We start from the raw sequence: 18,281 nt of genomic DNA on the forward strand, positions 1-18,281 counted from the left end.
GAGGCCCTCTTCACCCCAGGACTCAGTGGAATTACCAGAGCAGAAAAATGGATAATTAGGAGAGTCTTAGCAGAGCCTATCTGCATATATGCCTTATACGGCATATATGTAACCATAGACTAGGAGCTCAGTTAGGAAAGCCATCTGGAGAACTCAAAGTCCATTAGATTCAGAGAGACAACTCCCATTATATCTATGCTTCACAATAGCAAAGCCAGTCTACCACAGAGCAGTACTGTCTTGAGATGGAAGTCATGTTCAGGATCTACACAAAGCCTTGCAAATCTCTAACTCTGGGGCCCTACAGACATTCCATCACACTAAGAGAAGCAGATTGCAGCCTCACCAACCCAGCCAAACCCAGCAGAGCAAAGGTGATGCTGGACTCTAGCCCAGGCTATGATCCACACTACAAGGGACAGGGGTACGGAGCAGCAAGGGAATCTAGCAAGCAAACTTCAGAAGTTGGGCTGGCACCATGGCTCACTTGGTTAATCCTCCACCTGCGGCGCCGGCATCCCATATGGGTATCAGGTTCTAGTCCCAGTTGCCCCTCTTCCAGTACAGCTCTCTGCTGTGGCCCGGGAGTGCAGTGGAGGATGGCCCAAGTGCTTGGGCCCTGCACCCCATGGGAGACCAGGAGAAGCACCTGGCACCTGGCTTCAGGTCAGAACAGTGCTGGCCGTTGCGGCCATTTGGGGAGTGAACCAAAGGAAGGAAAACCTTTCTCCCTGTCTCTCCCTCTCACTGTCTATAACTCTACCTGTTAAAAAAACACACAACAACAACACAACTCTAGAAGAAGGGATAGCTGTCCCTCAGATCTGAAGCTTCACCCCTCACCCCACCACTGGGCATGGCTTACTGCTCCCGAGGACTGTATGTACCAGTACTCCTCAGCAGCGTTCCCATTCTTCCTATCACTGCAGAGACCTGTGCATGAGCTCAGGACTGTATGAGCACTGGGGATTATGCAAGTGCAACACATGTCTCAGAGCCAGCACCTTTCCCAATATTCCAACTGCTACTTCAGGTGGTGGCTGGCATCCACAGGCCTCACCTCTTCCAGTGCCAATGCCAGCGCCACTCCTGCAGCTCTGGCCCCTCCTTGGAAAGTGGCTGCAAGTCTACAGGATCAACACGTTCCTGGGTCTATTCTGGCTTTTGTTTAGTGCTGGTGCTTTACTCATAACTGCAGCTCCAGAGAGATGGTGATTGAGGGACTACACAGCAGCCTGCTCCCAGAGCCAGCTGGGCTTGCTCTGAGCCCCTGCAACTCCAGTGCCTCATTCAGGAGATGTCTGCGGTACTGCACACCAGGGACCTGACCAACCTTACTGTGCTCCAGGAGTACCCCAGGCCTCAGATGCTGCCACTACTGACTACAGTAATAAAAATATAGGAAGACTATATTATGATGTCTAAGTGAAACTAAAGGCAAAGAAGGCTACTAAACCAACACATAAAGTTACAAGTTCAAGAAAAAAATCCTATATTCCACAAAAGCCACTTTTAAAAATAGACATAAAGTCTCTGCTAGATACATGAAAATCAATGTACCAGAACAAATAGAAAATCCAAGGTGATATGATATCCAAAAGGAATACAACAATGCTTTAGTGTCCCACTACAAAAAAAAAAAGGCAGATATACAAATTCCTAATAAAGAATTCAGAAGAAGATTATAAGGACACTCAAAGATATACAGAAGAGGGGCTGGAACTGTGCTGCTACAGAGTAAGCTGCCACCTCTGATGCTGGCATCACACATCAGAGCACTGGTTTTAGTTATGCTTGCTAATGTGCCTGGAAAAGCACCAGAAGGTAAACCAAACTTGGGCCTCTGCCACTAAAATAAGTGACTTGGGTGGAGTTCCTGGCTCCTGGCTCTGGCTTGGCTTGGACCCAACCACTAAAGCCATTTGGGGAGTGAACCAATGGATATAAGATCTCTTTGTCTGTCTCTCTCTCTAACTTCTATCTTTAAAAAGATAAACAAGAGAACACAGCTAAATGAAATCAGGAAATGAAATAAAAAAATGAAATGTATAACATGAATGAGAAAATCAGCAGAGATAGAGATTGTTACAAAAAGACCCAAAGCTTAGAAATTAAAAAGAAAAAAACTCAGTAAAGCCAATAACAAATAAAAAATACAGTTCAAAGACTCAACAACAGGGTAAAGCAGAAAAGTATCAGAATTTGAACATGTCTTTAAAAATCTCTAAAATATCACAAAAAATGTAAAAAGAGAAATAAATTTAAAAGAACGGGAGTTGGCATTGTGGCAGAGTGGGTTAAACTGCTGCTTGCCATGCTGGTGTTCTGTTTTAGAGTGCTAGTTCAAGTCCTAGCTATTTTGCTTTCAATCCATCATCCTGTTAATGTGCCTGGGAAGGAAGTAGATGACTGTGCCAGTGCGTGGGCCCCTGCCTCCCATGTCACAGACCCAGATGGAGTTCCTGAATCCTGGCTTTGGTTTCTCCCAAACCTAGCTGTTATGTCATTTAGGGATGAATCAGCAGATTAAAAATTGATATATATATATATATATATATCTTTCTCTGTCATGTTCTTCCTTAATAAATAAATAAATAACTCTTTCTTTCCCATAGCCTGAGTATACACAAAGCTTATTCATAATTTCCAAAACTTGTAAACAACCTAAATATCCCTCAACTGGTAGATAGACAAGAAAATTATGGTATTGCTATATGATAGAATACCATTCAGTCATAGAAAGGAACAAAGAAATGATATTGTATACTTCAAAATGCACATAGATATTTGAATTAAAAGTAAGCTTATTTTGGTGCAAAATATTTTGAATTTTTTTTCTTTTTTAAAAGATTTATTTATTCATTTGAAAGGCAGGTTTACAGAGAGCCAGAGGCAGAGAGAGAGAAGTCTTCCATCTGCTGGTTCACTCCCCAAATGACTGCAATGGCTGGAGCCAGGCCAATCTGAAGCCGGGAGCCAGGAGCTTCTTTCAGGTCTCCCACACAGGTGCAGGAGCCAAAAGACCTGGGCCATCTTCTATTGCTTTCCAAGGCCACAGCAGAAAGATGGATCAGAAGTGGAGCAGTCAGGACCTGAAATGGCACCCATATGGGATGTAGGCACTATAGGTGGTAGCCTCACCCACTATGCCGCAGTGTCAGCCCAGTTTTTTTCTTTTTTTTTTTTTTAAAGATTTATTTACTTACTTCAAAGTCAGAGTTACCCAAAATGATAAAGATAGGCAGAAAGAGAGGTAGAGAGAGAGAGAGAGGCAGGTCTTCCATCCATTGGTTGGTTCACTCCCCATTTGGCCACAATGGCTGGAGCTGCGCCAATCCGAAGCCAGGAGTTTCTTCTGGGTCTCCCACATGAGTGCAAGGGCCCAAGGACTTGGGCCATCTTATGCTGCTTCCCCAGACCATAGCAGGGACCTGGATCGGAAGTGAGACAGCCAGGACACGAACTGGCGCCCATATGGGATGCTAGCACTACAGGCAGCTTTACCTGCTACGCCACAGTGCCAGCCCTCAGTTTTTTTGTTTTGTTTTGTTTTGTTTGTTTGTTTGTTTTGACAGGCAGAGTGGACAGTGAGAGAGAGACAGAGAGAAAGGTCTTGCTTTGCCGTTGCTTCACCCTCCAATGGCTGCCAAGGCTGGCGCGCTGTGGCTAGCGCACCGCGCTGATCCGAAGGCAGGAGCCAGGTGCTTATCCTGGTCTCCCATGCGGGTGCAGGGCCGAAGCACTTGGGCCATCCTCCACTGCACTCCTGGGCCACAGCAGAAACCTGGCCTGGAAGAGGGGCAACCAGGACAGAAAACGGCGCCCCGACCATAACTAGAACCCTGTGTGCTCGCGCCGTAGGCAGAGGATTAGCCTATTGAGCCGCGGCGCTGGCAGTGTTTTTTTCTTTATACACAATTCTATGCAGTTTTTGAAGATTCCCCATATACATGGACTTTGAAAAATTTTTACACCAAAATAACTATCTTTTAATTCCATTTTCCATGAACATTATTTTGCAATTCTAAGATTATAAACCAGTATTCAAACTTTGGAAATTCCTGAAGGAGAGGCAAGAGTAAAGGCACAGAAAATCTATTCAATGAACTAATAGATGAAAACATTGTAAATCTGGAGAAAGATGTGGACATTAAAATATAGGAGATTGTTAACACCTTACATTTAGGGCAGGTGCTGTGACATAGCAGATAAAGCCTCTGCTTGCAATGCCAGCATCCCATATGGGTGCCTGTTTTAGTCCCAGATGCTCCATTTTTGATCCAGCTCCCTGCTAATATACCTGAAAAAGTAACAGAAATTGGCCCAAATGCTTGGGCCTTAGCCCAAGTATCAGGGATACTTGGAAGAAGCTTTTGGCTTTTGGTTTCAGCCTGGCCCAGCACCAGTACTGTGGCTATCTGTTGAGTGAACCAGTGGATGGAATCTCTCTCTCTCTCTCTCTCTCTCTCTGTCTCTCTCCCTCTCTATATAAATCTAGTTTTCAAATAAATAAATAAATCTTTAAAAAAAAACCTATATACACATGGCCAGAGAATATTTTTACCAGGATAGGTTATAGTCAAACTCTCAAACGTACACTAAAAATAGAGAATTCTAAAATTTGCAAGCCAAAAACACTAAGTCCATTTTAAGGTAACTAATATGAGATTAACAACAGATTCTTTGTTTTGAAAAAAAAATTATTTACTTATTTGAAAGGCAGAGTTATAGAGAGGCAGAGGCAGAGAGAGAGAGAGAGAGAGAGAGAGAGAGGTCTTCTATCTGCTGGTTCACTCCCCAGATGGCCGCAACAGTTGAAGTTGTGCTGATCTGAAACCAGGATCCAGGAGCTTCTTCCCGGTCTCCCATGCTGATGCAGGGGCCCAAGGACTTGGGCCAACTTCTACTGCTTTCTCAGGCCACAGCAGAGAGCTGGAATGGGAGTGGAGCAGCCAGGACTCGAACCGGCACCCACAGGGGATGCTGGCACTGCAGGTAGTGTTTTACCTACTACACCACAGTGCCGGTCCCAACAGCAGATTCTTAAGTAGAAACCTTACAGGCCAGGAAGGAATACAATGATCTACTTCAAGTTCCAAAAGTAAAGAACTCCCAACCAAGAATACTGAACCCAATAAAGCAAACCTCCATATATAATCAAAAATTAAGTAATTCATTACTACCATATTAGTGTTACAAATATATTCTACATCCAGAAACAAAGAAAATTGCATTTATGAAATATGAGAAAGTATAAAACCCACCAGATAAAGAATAAAGGATATTCAAAGTAAACAAAAGAAATTTTGAAGAAAAGGTGATAGGAATCGTCCATTACTTATCACTAATACTTTTGAATGTGACTGTATTAAATCTTCCAATTAAAAAGACACAGACTGAATGGATTAAACAGGCCCAATGATGTTCTGTCTACAAGAAACCTACTTCACCAGTGAAGACTTACACAGACTGAAAGTGAAAGTGCAGGGTCACATGCGTGTCGTAGATTCCAACATGGTGGAATAGGAAAAGGGGGTACTGCTCTGGATAGGGGTAAATAGTAAAAAAAAAAAAAAAAAAATCTCAGGAAGTATATTCTCAGGGGATAATTAGAGAGAAAATCACAGTGGAGATTTTAAGGAACACCATAGATTAGTCTACAAGGTGTGACACACAGCATGAACACAGAGACAGCGCACAACACCAGCAGCCAAGAGCTAGAGAAAGTGCAGCTTTGGAGAGTAAGGTGAGATCAGACTGCAACAGACCATGCCACTGGTGATAAAGTCAGAAGGAGAAGAGCATGAGTCCTGGAGCCCTAAGAGGGTATAGGGTACCCACTAGCCCAGTGGAAAAAAACAGGCATATTTCCTCTCCTCATCCCCCACAGAACGGAGCCTAGCAACCAAGTGAGAGAGGGTGGGTGCCATTTTGAGCATAAGCAACAGCTATGGAAGCTCTTGTGGACACCCCCAACATCTGGTTGGGAAAAGGAGCCATCTGACCAGCAGCACTGGCAGCAGCAGCTTGGGTACATGCATCAGGCAACCGGCGGGGGGTGGGGGGGGGTTGGCAGCTTTTGTGCCTGCATGTAATCCAGAGGTTCTACCAGAGGGGAAAATTAATGTTCTCCATTGACATTGAGTTTGCCTGGGAGGATTAACAGGGGGCTGGGCACCCACATATGACTGTGAGGCGCCCCTAGCCCATGGACATACCATTGGCTCCAGGGCTCTATGCAGAGTATCCACGGTCAGCTTGCTCTGGGAACATCTTTGCCTCTCTGTGGATGGACAGGCTATTGAAGTAGAGAGTATCTTATGCACCCCATGACTGTGGGAGCCTTATATGCTGAAATTGTAGTAACCCTTTGATTTCATGTGAGGGTGCAGGGTGTAGCTGGGTCTCTGGGCAATTGATCTGAGTGGCTCCACACACTCAGAGCTCCTTGATTTCCTGGGATGGGTCATTAGAATGGGATCCATGCTCACACTGAGGTCTGCACAGATCCTTTGTGTGGTTCATAGGGCATCATGGATGAGTATTGCACACACAGTGGACTAACACTCGGGCAATGACCACCTTGGAAGACAGGAGGTGAGGGTATGCTTACACCAACAGAGGTGATCACACTTTTCTTTCACGTAAGAAGAGATCTGGCCAGCGCCGCGGCTCACTAGGCTAATCCTCCGCCTTGCGGCCCCAGCACACCGGGTTCTAGGCCCGGTTGGGGTGCCGGATTCTGTCCCAGTTGCTCCTCTTCCAGGCCAGCTCTCTGCTGTGGTCAGGGAGTGCAGTGGAGGATGGCCCAAGTCCTTGGGCCCTGCACCCCATAGGAGACCAGGAGAAGTACCTGGCTCCTGCCATCGGATCAGCGCGGTGTGCCAGTTGCATCGTGCCAGCCTTGGCAGCCATTGGAGGGTGAACCAACGGCAAAAAAGACCTTTCTTTCTGTCTCTCTCTCTCACTGTCCACTCTGCCTGTCAAAAAAAAAAAAAAAAAAAAAAAAAAGATGAAATCTACCATGACCAACCTGGCTGTCAATCTGGAAACTCAGCCCACTCTGGAGGAGGAGATACCAGAGCTCCCTGGAATATCCATCACATACCTCTGGGTATTTCCTGAAAGTGCAGATATTCCACTAAGCCACAGAGGCATAGTTCAAAGACAAAAATCATCAGAGGAAAAATTGACAAGTATCTCCACAAATGCCTAAAAATAAATACAGAAATACAAGAATAAGGAAAACAACATGACCTCCCCAGCAAAGGGCCACAACAACACTTCAATAATAGATTGTGAAGATGAAGAGATTAATGAAATGCCTGTAATGGAATACAAAAGATTAGTCTTGAAATTATTAAATGCTCTTAGAAATCAATATATGATATGACATGAATGAAACATTATCAAATAAAATTGAGATTTTGAAGAGAAATCAAGGGGGAAATAAGCGAAAGGAAGAACTCAATATTTCACACAAAGAATATAAATGGAAATCCTTGATAAAAGACTTGGTAAAGAATGAGAAAGAATATTTGAATTAGAAGACAAATCTTTGAAAATTTTACAGTCAGACCAAAAAAAAAAAAAAGACAAAGAAAATGAAAAAGAAGAAAGAAGAAAAATTAAAAACAGTGTTGGAAATTTATGAGATACTGTCAAATGACCCAATGTATGGGTATTAGAAATTCCTGAAGGTATGGAAACACAGAATGGTGCAGGAGGCCTATTCGGTGAAATAATTACAGAAAATTACAGAAAATGTCCTTAATGGGGGGAAAGAAGGGGATGTCCAAGTATACAAGGAACTCCTAATATACATGAACAGAAAAGATCTTCATCACAACACATTGTAGTCAAACTTTCAACAGTGAAACATAAAGAAAAGATTCCAAAATGTACATCAGAGAAATGCCAGATTACTTTCAGAAGATCTCCAATTAGACTCACAGCTAGACTTCTCATCAGATACCCTGCAGGCTAGGAGAGAATGGAGACACAGTATAAGTCTTAAAGAAAAAAACTGTCAACTGAGAATACTGTACCCTGCAAAGCTCTCATTTATGTGTGAAGGTGAGATAAAGACGTTCCATAACACAAAGAAATTGAAAGAATGTCACCACTCATCTGGCCTCATAAAAGATGCTTAAGGATGTGTTACACACAGAAACACAGAAAGACAGCCATCATTATGAAAGAATGTCAAGGCAGAAAATCTCCCAGTAAAAAATACAAAGGAAATTAAAACAAAAAATAGGAACATTTACAGGAAAATGGCAGGGCTAAGTCATTATTTATTAATAGTAAATCAAAATGTAAATGACCTAAACACTCCAATTAAAAGATAGAGGCTGACTAAATGGAATAAAAAACAAAATCCATCTATTTACTGCCTATGAGAACTCACCACACCAACAAATATATACACAGCCTGAAAGTGAAACGATGGAAAGAGATATTCCATGCTTACAAAGAACAGAATGAGCAGGTGTAGCTATATTAAAACCACACATATTAGACTAGATACATATAACTTACCCAAACTGCATCATGATGACACAGAAAATGGGAATGGCCAGTAAACTATAATGAGAATGAGAAAGTAATAAACAGAACCTTGACAAAGAAGAGCCCAGGACAAGATGGGCTTACTGCTGTCCTTCACCAAATATTTAAGAACACACACGTATCCTTCTTCAACTATTTCAAAAACTGAAAGGGAAGAAACACTTACAAATTCATCCTATGAGGCCAGTATTACCTTGATTAGAAAACCAGATAGGGACACAATAGCAAACAAAACTAAAGAATAACTGATGAACATAAATGCTAAAATTCTGAACAAAACACTAACAAATTAAATTTTAAAAATCATAAAAAAGGTCAGTCACCTGAATCCCATAAGGTTCAGTGATGATTCAGTATTCACAAGTCAATAATATAGTTTATCAATAGATTAAAAATTCTATTATCATTTTATTAGATAGAGAAATAGTATTTGTTAAAACTAAAAATCCATTCATGGGGGCCAGTGCTGCGGTGTATGGGCACTAGTTCAAGTCTTGGTTGCTCCACTTCCAATCGAAATCCCTGCTAATATGTCTGGGAAAGCAGTAGAAAGTGGTCTCTCTCTTCTACCCCTCTCCTCTCCTCCCCTCCCTTCTTTTCCTCTCTCTCTCTCTCTCCCACCATCCCTCCCTCCCCAGCTCTGCCTTTTGAAATAAATAAATAAATCTTAAAAAATCCATTCATGATATAAGAAAACCTTGAATAAAATGTAGAAGGAATACATCTCAGCATAATGAAGGTAATATATTATAAATCCACAACCAATATCATATTAAATTAGGAAAAGTTGAAGGCATGTTTCCTAAGATCTGTCTCAGACAGGATGTTGGCATTCATTGCTTTTATTCATACAATACCAGAAATTTTAGCCAGAACAATTAGGCAAGATAATAAAAAAGCATACAAATGGGAAAGGAGAAAGTTAAATTATACTTGTTTGCAGATGACATGATTCTACTACAGAGAAATCAAAATATTCCACTGAGAGGCAATCAAATTTGAAAAACAAATACACTAAAGTTACAGGATATAATAACACACAAAAATTAGAAGCATTTTCATACACCAACAATGAACTTGCTGAGAAAGTATTTACAAAAGAATTTTTTCAGAATAGCTACAAAAAATAAAATATAACACATATGAATATATTTCACCAAGAATGTGAAAGATCTCTACATTGAAAATCACAAAATACTAGTGAGGTTGAAAAAGATACACAGCAAAGAAAGGACCTCCCACGTTCTATCTCATTATGAATGTCAAAATACATACTTGTTCTAAATTTAAAGTAGTGATAACTAGAGGCTGAGAAGAGCGAGGGCAGAGAGATGGGAGGAGGTGGAATGGGTACTAAAAAGTCATCAGGAGAAGTTACAGGTTCTGGTGTGCTGCAATATAATGTGGTAACTGTAATTCACAACAACATATTAACTGTAATAAAACAAACTGGAAGAGAGGAGCTGGTAGCCTCCAAACACAAAGAAAAGGTAAGAATATAGAAAGGCTATTAGCCTAGAATGATATGTATGCTGAGTATATATGTTGAAATATTAGGCCGGCGCCGTGGCTCACTAGGCTAATCCTCCGCCTTGCGGCGCCGGCACACCGGGTTCTAGTCCCAGTTGGGGCGCCGGATTCTGTCCTGGTTGCCCCTCTTCCAGGCCAGCTCTCTGCTGTGGCCAGGGAGTGCAGTGGAGGATGGCCCAAGTGCTTGGGCCCTGCACCCCATGGGAGACCAGGAAAAGCACCTGGCTCCTGGCTCCTGCCATCGGATCAGCAGGGTGCGCCGGCCACGGCGGCCATTGGAGGGTGAACCAACGGAAGGAAGACCTTTCTCTCTGTCTCTTTCTCTCACTGTCTAATTCTGCCTGTCAAAAAAAAAAAAAAGAAAGAAATATTGCACTGCATCCAGTAAACATGTAAAAGTACTCCATGTTGATCAAAATTTTTTAAAATAATGAAAAAAATACACAAATAAGGCCTTTGCTTCTGTATTGTTGCTAATAGCCTCAGAGATAAAAATAGATTTTGGTTTTTCTTATAATACTCAATAAACAAAAACCTTTTTTTTACTATGCAATTTTTGTAATAAAAGAATTTAACAATTTTATTGGAATGACAAAGCCTAAAAATTGTTTCCAGAATCTTTTAATATCATAATTAAAGTATTTGAACAATTTAGGCTCTGCTCTCCCAATAAACCAATTCTTTTACAATTTATTTGTTTTCAATATCCCCTAAGGGATAGAAGTATTACGAGATACACAATACAGTAAGGTGTAACCGAAACTCCTCTTTTAATTATAGCATCAACTGTACCTGGTGGTATACATACAAATTTCATTATGTCAGTTACCAGCTAAATACCTTCAACTGTTTTCTACTACCTTGAGGATTAAGTCAAATATTACAACTTTTAAAGTCCTTTTTCTACTCCATTTTTTGTTGCTTTAGGAGCAAACTGTCAAATTACTTTAAAATATCTTCATTCATTATCAATATCTCAGTAATACTGAATTATGTCCTATTTAAATCTTTCATACTTCATTCTTTAATAAATTCAACTTCTGCTCTCTGGGTCTGAATACCACTCGCTGCCTCTCTACACACAGACTGAACATATAAAATTTATTGCATACTTTAACTATCAGTTCAATGTTGCCTCTTCTCGATTTCCTGACATTCCAACAACTTTGAGTGTTTCCTTTCCCCCTTTCAACCATCTAGTTATTGAACTTATTTCATGCATCAGAGTGTACCCAGGTATTTATATCTTTTAACTTAGCAGTGAGAATCCTTCTAGGAAAGCATTCTCATTTTTCATCTTTGTTTTTATACCAATTCTATATGGGCAAAAGAAATAGGTCTCTTTTGTAATGCCCACCTAAAATTAAGGAATATCATATATATTTGATTGTCAAACTATTTATCTGAATCCTATCTTTATAATAGTAGCATTTTTATTCACTCTTGGTATACTTCTGTTTCAGATCTTTTTGCTTATTTTATAAATTATTCAATAGGAGAAACATAAGAAACAATGGTTTTGTGATGTATGCAAATACACTAGTGATTTTTCTTTTTTTCAAATTTCATAAGGTACAGAGTTAATAAACCATGAGCATTTGAAAGTCCAAGTATCAAATGGAATGCATAGCATGTCCTAAAGCACATTAACATCACATTGACTGCATTTGAATCTTTAAGGAACTGTTTACTGAACATATTATCATCTCTTTACTGATAAAATTTCATTAATTAATTTTTCATTCATACAGTAAATATTTATTAAAAACTATTATGTGCAGAATATTGGATACAATATTCTTGGAAATGTTTTTAATGAGAGTCTAACTTCTAGGTGAGGCTGAGCCTAGCAGTTAAGATACTTGTATCCCATATTGGAATACCTGGGTTTGATACCTGGCTCCAGCTTCCTGCCAATGCAAATCCCAGAAAATAGCAGCCATGTCTCAAATAATTGGGCCCTGTTACTCATGAGGGAGACTTGGATGGAGTTCACAACTCCAAGTCCTGACCTGCCCTGGATGTTGCAGGTATTTGGGATATACTCACCTTCAAATATATTAAAATGAATAAAGTAAATTATATAATTATTGTTTAAAGTTCAAGGTGAATTCCTACATAAATATGAGCAAGCCAGGTACTGACAAATGAGGTAAGACACTAATAAAATACAGTAACACTTCAACATAAGGAAAGATAATTTCCTTTCAGAAATAAAGACGAAAGCTTGAGTTGGATGTTATGACATTAGTAGTTTCTGTACGTGTGATTGTGGAAAATAACCAAACTTTCAACTCTATTTTTGTTTGTTTTCTTCATTAGTAAAGGGCAAAGATATTAAAAACTAACCACAATCATTTTAAACATACTTTAACTAATTTAAAAACAACATTACTGGACTTCATAACAATGACTGTTGGAATAGTAGGCACTGAGATAAATCTTAACTGATTTGCCTAAGTAATGAGTTCTTGAAAATATTTCATATAGATTTTTCCAGGCTATACTAGTGTACCTGGAATCAGTATAGGTTCTTCAATTCTTTTTATTAAAACAATTTATTCAGAAGATAATAATGAGAGAGAGAGAGAAAGACAGACAGAGAATCTTCTATCCTTTGATTAACTACTCAAATGCTCACAACAACCAAAGATAGGTCAGGCTGAATCCAGGAGTCAGTACTTCCATCTGGGTCTCCCATGTGGGAGGCAGGGACTCAAGTACTTGGGCCATCATCCGTTGCTTTCCCAGCATATGAGTAGGAAGCTGAATCAGAAGAAAAGCAGGGGCCGGCGCGGTGGCACAGCAAGTTACAGACCTGGCCTGAAGCACCTGCATCCCATATGGGTGCTGATTCTAGTCCTGGTTGCTCCTCTTCTGATCCAGCTCTCTGCTATGGCCTGGGATACCAGTAGAAGATGGCCCAAATCCTTGGGCCCCTGCACCCACATGGGAGACCTGGAAGAAACTCCTGGCTCCTGGCTTCAGATCGGCGCAGCTTCGGCCTTTGCGGCCATCTGGGGAGTGAACCAGCCAATGGATGGAAGACCTCTCTATCTCTACCTCTCTCTGTAACTATGTCATTCAAATAAATAAAATAAAATAAAATAAATAGAAGAAGAAGAAGAAGAAGAAGAAGAAGAAGAAGAAGAAGAAGAAGAAGAAGCAGCAGCAGCAGCAGCAGCTGGGACTAGAGCCAGCATTCTGGTATGAGATGATGGCATTACAAGCGGTGACTTAACATGTTGTGACACAATGACAACCTTTCATCAATTGTTTTTTTTTTTTTTTTTTTTTTTTGACAGGCAGAGTGGACAGTGAGAGAGAGAGAGAGAAAGGTCTTCCTTTTGCCGTTGGTTCACCCTCCAATGGCCGCCGCTGCAGCCGGGCGCACCGCGCTGATCCGATGGCAGGAGCCAGGATCCAGGTGCTTTTCCTGGTCTCCCATGGGGTGCAGGGCCCAAGCACCTGGGCCATCCTCCACTGCACTCCCTGGCCATAGCAGAGAGCTGGCCTGGAAGAGGGGCAACCGGGACAGAATCCGGCGCCCCGACCGGGACTAGAACCCGGTGTGCCGGCGCCGCAAGGTGGAGGATTAGCCTATTGAGCCACGGCGCCGGCCTCATCAATTGTTTTTATCTGGATATTTATAAAACTAGAATACAAACAAATATTCCAAGAAAATAATATCATAAAGTCATTCAAATATATTTTCTGCACATTCAACTTGACACAAGGCATATAAACTTAGAATTTTTTTTCAGAATTCCTTATATTGCTTTATAATAAGTCACATAATTTTGCAAAAAATTTGAGTATTTTTTAAAGATACATTTATTTATATGAAAGTCAGAGTTACACAAAGAGAGAAGGAGAGGCAGAGAGAGAGAGAGAGAGAGAGAGAGAGAAAGAGAGAGAAAGAGAGATATATTCCATCTGCTGCTTCACTCCCCAATTGGCTGCAACAGCTGGAGCTACGCTGATCCAAAGCCAGGAGCCAAGAGCTTCTTCCGGATCTCCACGTGGGTGCAGGGCCCAAGAACTTGAGCCATCTTCTACTGCTTTCCCAGGCCATAGCAGAGAGCAGGATCGGAAGTGGAGCATCTAGGGCTTGAACCGTTGCCCATATGGGATGCCGGCACTGCAGGCGGTGGCTTTACTCTGTACCCCCACAGTGCCAGCTCCAAGTCCGAGTATTATTTTATTACATAATAATAATACTTTTCAATTGATACTTATTTCAGCTAAAATTTAAAAATTTAAAGCAATTAGTTGGGATTATAGAAAAATTTTTAGGATGGTTGATTGGCAGACAAAGGTAAAATAAAGAAAACAAGATTAACAAAGTGCTGCATAACATTTTAGGAGCATCAAAATGAATGATCTACTTATCTCTTACTTAGGATTCTTTCAGCTCTAATGACATTTGGAGAATTATAAAGTCTTGGGGAGAAAAACATATATAGCCAACTAATCACATAGATACTGAAAGTCAAAAGATATGTTTTTATACTACAAGTACCTACAAAATTATAGGTTTAATAGATGTGTTTCATTCATTTTTAAACTGTTGACTAATAACTCAGAATAGGAAAATCACAGGGGAGTGAAGGTATTTTTTTCAGTAATCTACTTTATCTGGTTTTATAGTAATTTTATAAAAATAATAATTTCATAATCTGAGTATAAGATTTTAACTTATATAAATATTAGGAAAATTTACTGAAAATACTTTTTGAAATATCATTGAATTGAAGTAAGATAACTGCTTATTAAATGTGATCCCTATCCCTCAGCCCCACATCTAGAATCTGAATTTGTGATGAATCCTTTTATTGTAGCCTTCCAGAAACTATCCTTGAAGGCAAGATGCATGCATATGTTCAAAGGAAAGGTAGAATATTATGCTAAGGAGGGGTAGTGCAATAGGCTTTGTATTCAAGTTATTTGCCCAATACGTGTGAAAGCTGCTGATTATGGTTTTTGCAAAATTAACTTATCCATTTCATTAAAATACTTTGAATAATTTTAAAGAAAATACTGAATTAATTATTATAGAAAATAATCAGTGGGGCCAGTGCAGTGACACACTGGGTTGGTCCTCTGCCTGTGGTGCTGGCATCTTAAGTGTGTGCCGGTTCTGGTCCCGGTTGCTCCTCTTCTAGTCCGGCTCTCTGCTGTGCCCTGGGAAAGCAGTGGAGGATGGCCCAAGTGCTTGGGCCCTGCACCTGCATGGGAGACCAGGAGAAAGCACCTGGCTCCTGGCTTTGGATCGGAACGCTCCGACTGTTGCAGCCACTTGGGGAGTGAACCAACGGAAGGAATACCTTTCTGTCTCTCTCTGTCTCTCACTATCTGTAACTCTGCCTGTCAAATACATAAATAAAATCTTTTAAAAAAAGGAAAATCATCATAACTCCTCTAGAGTTTGTTTTATTTTCAAATTTTATACTTAACAAAATTTAAAATTTTGCCATATCCATTTCATATGTAAGTGTTATATACATACAAATACACACTATTTTTCTTGAAAGTAGAATGTTAATGTCAAATAACATGGGATCCATGACAAGGATCTTAGAGTGAGAAAAGAACGGCAAATATGTAAAGGTATGATTCAGTGAAGATAACTATATACCAAATAATATGACATGTATACTTTGTTATACTCTCTATATATCAACTTCCAAAAGAGAGGAAATATGGAATTTGTATTTGTCTGGTTCATTTCATTTAATATAATGATCTCCATTTCTACCCATTTTATTGACTATGAAAGGATATCGTTCTTATAGCCATTTCATTCTTTACAACTTCAGTTATTTGAATAAAATATGAGATGAAATAATAACTTTTTAGCACTAGACTATCAAAGCCATTAGGATTGTATCCAAAGGACATGGTAATCAATATGAAAATTCTCCCACATTGAACTTTGAGACAATTGATGAATAATTCATGACAATAACTGCAATGGAACTGAAGCAAGTAAAATGTATCTAGTTTTATAAGTCCTCACTGGTCTTAATAAATACATGCACAATTATTAATTGATTCCACAAAAATACCACATAAAATAAACTCCTAAAGTCAGCAAACAATAATTACTTATTATTTCTTATACATCTATGAAATGGATGGGTTTAATTCATGTAGTGTGGGCTTGCCTTGGCTTTGTTCCAAATTGCAATGTGGGTTACAGCTTCCAAATATTTCTCAGCCTCCCTGATTTACAAGTTTCTTAGGACACGTTCTTCTCAAGGTGAAGGCCAAATAACAAACAGAAATAAAGAGAGAGAAAGAGAGAGAGAGAGAGAGAAAGAGAGAAAGAAGGAGAGGGAGAGAGAAGGAAAGGGAGAGAGAGAGAGAGAGAGAGAGAGAAAGAGAGACAGAGAAAGAGACAGAGAAAAAGAGAAAGAGAGAGAGAGAGAAAGAGAGAGAGAAAGAGAGAGAAAGAGAGAAAGAGAGAAAGAGAGAGAGAAAGAGAGAAAGAAGGAAGGAAGGAAGGAAGGAAGGAAGGAAGGAAGGAAGGAAGGAAGGAAGGAAGGAAGGAAGGAAGGAAGGAAGGAAGGAAGGGAGAGAGAGAGAAACTTAGCAAATATGTTACATGCCTCTACTTTTTTCATTTTTGTTTACGGTGATTGCTCATGGAAGACAGACTCAAAATCAAGGGGTAGGAAAATACACTTTGGCTTTCTCACAGGAAATTTCAAAGTCATGTGGTAAGGGCGTGGATGCAAGGGGAATGAAAAAATTAGGACCAAGAATTTTATCTGTCACCATCAAAATTGAAAGATGCAATAAAAAACTTCTTATTTGTAACAATGGTAATAAAGAGAAAGAATCAAGCTTAATCCAGCTTTCTTATACAAATTTCTCCTCTGGCTAAATAAACAGATGAATAGAAGGGTCCCTTTATAATCAATTTTTAAATCCTATATGGATTCATGGATTTGAACATCTGTGATTTTCTAACAGGAAAAGAAATATGCAGGGTTGGTTTGTGGCACAACAGGTTAGGTTACTACTTGGAAAGCTCTCTGGTTCTCCATCTCTCTCTGAAACTTTTTTAAAAACTAAGCAAATAAATCAACTTTTTTCAAAAGATATGTGTGTTTCTGTTTTTCAGAGAACTTCCACCATTCATGAAGTTGTCTTGGCCATAAAATAAACAATCAAATATGATCAACCAAACTCTATATACAACTACTAAATTAAAGATCGTTCAGAGGTCAGAGAGTTTAGATATACAATTGGAAAAGTTACAATTAGGTAAATCCTATAGGAAAATTCCCTAGCTTTCATCAACAAATAATGTGTAAAGAAAACACAAAAGAGAGGTTAAAAGTGTCTATGGGCTGGTGCCGTGGCTCACTTGGCTAATCCTCCGCCTGCAATGCCGGTACCCCGGGTTCTAGTCCCGGTTGGGGCGCTGGGTTCTGTCTCGGTTGCTCCTCTTCCGGTCAAGCTCTCTGCTGTGGCCCGGGAGTGCAGTGGAGATGGCCCAAGTGCTTGGGCCCTGCACCTGCATGGGAGACCAGGAGGAAGTACCTGGCTCCTGACTTCGGAGCGGCCATTTTGGGGGTGAACCAATGGAAGGAAGACCTTTCTCTCTGTCTCTCTCTCTCTCTCACTATCTAACTCTGCCTGTCAAAAAAAAAAAAGTGTCTATGAAACCCTTTAAAGAATAACAACATGTAGCACTTTTTAGATCTTCATTCCCTAAGAAACAAAAATAATTTTCTCTTTTCTGAAAAAGAATGCATTAGCAAAGGGAACAAAAGGAATTTTTCCAATTTCATTAGTGATTTTTCTCAAATATGTTCTCTAATATTCCCCAGGAAATGCTAATTTTACCTTTTAATAACCAGAACATTTTCATATTTATGACAGAAAACCCAGTGGGCAAATTAGGCTTTACAATATTAGCGGGATTTTTTTTTTGTAATCACGCATTTCAAGTGTGAGTTAATTATAAAACATATTTTCCTACTTTATACCAAATATTCTATTTTAAGTTAATACACAATAATTTGTAAATCTTGAGTTTTTTTACAGTGAGTTTATTTTCTTAAAATAATTTTCTCCCAGCTTTCAGGAAAGAAAAACAATTTTAAGAATAGCACTAAGTTCTGAAAAATAGGCATCTTACTATACATAATTACACCAGAATGCTCTGA

General features: G+C 39.8%; 1 pseudogene across 1 annotated transcript in view; it reads left to right on the plus strand.

The window, feature by feature from the left end:
- The first annotated feature begins 245 nt into the window (after positions 1-245).
- LOC103348842 (protein FAM91A1 pseudogene) overlaps positions 246-18,281 on the plus strand; it is a 97,391-nt pseudogene continuing 79,355 nt past the window's right edge. The window contains exon 1 of the transcript XR_016231129.1: positions 246-424. The product of XR_016231129.1 is annotated as a protein FAM91A1 pseudogene (transcript). The remainder of the gene's footprint in view (positions 425-18,281) is intronic.

This window comes from Oryctolagus cuniculus, chromosome 3 (assembly GCF_051225735.1).
Source record: "Oryctolagus cuniculus isolate XC-2025 breed Fujian yellow rabbit chromosome 3, ASM5122573v1, whole genome shotgun sequence".
NCBI classification, from domain to species: Eukaryota; Metazoa; Chordata; class Mammalia; order Lagomorpha; family Leporidae; genus Oryctolagus; species Oryctolagus cuniculus.